The following is a 2851-nucleotide window of genomic DNA, read 5'->3' on the forward strand; positions in this document are numbered from 1 at the left end:
ATGTTGTTCTGGGTTCTTTTATGACCTCCTGGACGAGTCGTCGTTGTGCTCTTGGAGTAATTTAAAGGCCGGTCACTCCTGGGAAGGTTCACCACTGTTCCAAGTTTTCTCCATTTGTGGATAATGGCTCTTTCTAAGGTTCGCTGGAGTCCCAAAGCCTTAGAAATGGCTTTATAACCCTTTCCAGACTGATGCATGTCAACTATTCTGTTTCTCATCTGTTCTTGAATCTCTTTCGATCGCGGCGTGATGTGTTGCTCTTTAAGCATGCTTCACTTCGTCAGACAGCTTCTGTTTAAGTGATTTCTTGATTCAGCAGGTCTGGCAGTAATCAGGTCTGCGTGTGGCTAGTGAAATTTAACTCAGCTTTCTAAAATAATGTGCTTAATCACAGTTCTTTCATGATTTAACAGGAGGAGGCAATACATTTTTCACGTAGGGCCACGTAGGTTTGGACAGCTTTTTTCCCTTATTAAATGAAATCATCATTTCAAAACTGCATCTTGTATTTACTTGCATTATCTCCAGAACTGCTCTGAGAGTCACTTCATGAGCAATTGACTGTTTCAATTGAGTAAAACTATCCTCATATCATATAAACATGGGAATGTAAAGGTATTCACGGCAACCCGTCAAAATAAAAGTTCGGTTTAACTTAAAGGCATTGCGGCAGAAATTGTTCAGTAGAATGTACGTAATAGGCTGCTACTAAAATTATTAAAACCTTATTATTAAGGAATAATCATACAATATTTCTTTAATGTTTTAATTGTAAAAAAAAGTTAATACTCACAGAATTTCTAAGCAAAAAAAATCATAAGGCTATTGTAAGAATAAATGAAACTTGTTTTTATGCTTTCAAATAATTAGACATGCCAAATCAGAATTTGGTAACAATAAAACATAAGGTTGGAAAAAAAACATTTCTTAGGGCCCTAAACATGTCATTTTTTGTTAAACAATTTAACATCAATTTATTAAGTTTAGTTTTCATGATTTTAATTAATTAGACATGCTTTTTGATTAATAAAATTTAATTTAACCATTAAAAAGGAGTCCAGAAAAAAAAACAGAACCCCCGGACTACCACCAAATATACAATTATGATATACAGTGGGTACGGAAAGTATTCAGACCCCCTTAAATTTTTCACTCTGTTATATTGCAGCCATTTGCTAAAATCATCTAAGTTAATTTTTTCCCCTCATTAATGTACACACAGCACCCCATATTGACAGAAAAACACAGAATTGTTGACATTTTTGCAGATTTATTAAAAAAGAAAAACTGAAATATCACATGGTTCTAAGTATTCAGACCCTTTGCTCAGTATTTAGTAGAAGCACCCTTTTGATCTAATACAGCCATGAGTCTTTTTGGGAAAGATGCAACAAGTTTTTCACACCTGGATTTGGGGATCCTCTGCCATTCCTCCTGGCAGATCCTCTCCAGTTCTGTCAGGTTGGATGGTAAACATTGGTGGACAGCCATTTTTAGGTCTATCCAGAGATGCTCAATTGGGTTTAAGTCAGGGCCCTGGCTGGGCCATTCAAGAACAGTCACAGAATTGTTGTGAAGCCACTCCTTCGTTATTTTAGCTGTGTGCGTAGGGTCATTGTCTTGTTGGAAGGTAAACCTTCAGCCCAGTCTGAGGTCCTGAGCACTCTGGAGAAGGTTTTCGTCCAGGATATCCCTGTACTTGGCCACATTCATCTTTCCCTCGATTGCAACCAGTCGTCCTGTCCCTGCAGCTGAAAAACACCCCCACAGCATGATACTGCCACCACCATGCTTCACTGTTGGGACTGTATTGGACAGGTGATGAGAAGTGCCTGGTTTTCTCCACACATACCGCTTAGAATTAAGGCCAAAAAGTTATATCTTGGTCTCATCAGACCAGAGAATCTTATTCTGATGATTTCTTGGAGGCCTTCAGGTGTTTTTTAGCAAACGCCATGCGGGCTTTCATGTGTCTTGCACTGAGGAGAGGCTTCCGTCGGGCCACTCTGCCATAAAGCCCCGACTGGTGGAGGGCTGCAATGATGGTTGACTTTCTACAACTTTCTCCCATCTCCCAACTGCATCTCTGGAGCTCAGCCACAGTGATCTTTGGGTTCTTCTTTACCTCTCTCACCAAGGCTCTTCTCCCCCGATAGCTCAGTTTGGCCAGACGGCCAGCTCTAGGAAGGGTTCTGGTCATCCCAAACGTCTTCCATTTAAGGAATGGAGGCCACTGTGCTCTTGGGAACCTTAAGTGCAGCAGAAATTTTTTTGTAACCTTGGCCAGATCTGTGCCTTGCCACAATTCTGTCTCTGAGCTCTTCAGGCAGTTCCTTTGACCTCATAATTCTCATTTGCTCTGACATGCACTGTGAGCTGTAAGGTCTTATATAGACAGGTGTGTGGCTTTCCAAATCAAGTCCAATCAGTATAATCAAACACAGCTAGACTCAAATGAAGGTGTAGAACCATCTCAAGGATGATCAGAAGAAATAGACAGCACCTGAGTTAAATATATGAGTGTCACAGCAAAGGGTCTGAATACTTAGGACCACGTGATATTTCAGTTTTTCTTTTTTAATAAATCTGCAAAAATGTCAACAATTCTGTGTTTTTCTGTCAATATGGGGTGCTCTGTGTACATTAATGAGGAAAAAAAATTAACTTAAATGATTTTAGCAAATGGCTGCAATATAACAAAGAGTGAAAAATTTAAGGGGGTCTGAACACTTTCCGTACCCACTGTATATAATTATTTTCAGACACCAGTTGATTGTCATAGTAACGACACTAATTTGTGGAGATTCAGTGCATTGAGTTCCACAAATCTGAATGCATTATTTGTAAATTG

The 2851-nt window shown here is 39.4% G+C and overlaps 1 protein-coding gene across 1 annotated transcript in view; it reads right to left on the reverse strand.

Moving 5' to 3' along the window:
* Positions 1 to 2851, reverse strand: part of pdzd7b (PDZ domain containing 7b) — a gene marked incomplete at its 5' end in the record, with an annotated part of 18227 nt that overhangs the window by 1479 nt on the left and 13897 nt on the right. The window lies entirely within an intron of this gene.

The sequence above is a fragment of the Sinocyclocheilus grahami genome, unplaced genomic scaffold, assembly GCF_001515645.1.
Source record: "Sinocyclocheilus grahami isolate Dianchi unplaced genomic scaffold, SAMN03320097.WGS_v1.1 scaffold198.1, whole genome shotgun sequence".
NCBI lineage: Eukaryota > Metazoa > Chordata > Actinopteri > Cypriniformes > Cyprinidae > Sinocyclocheilus > Sinocyclocheilus grahami.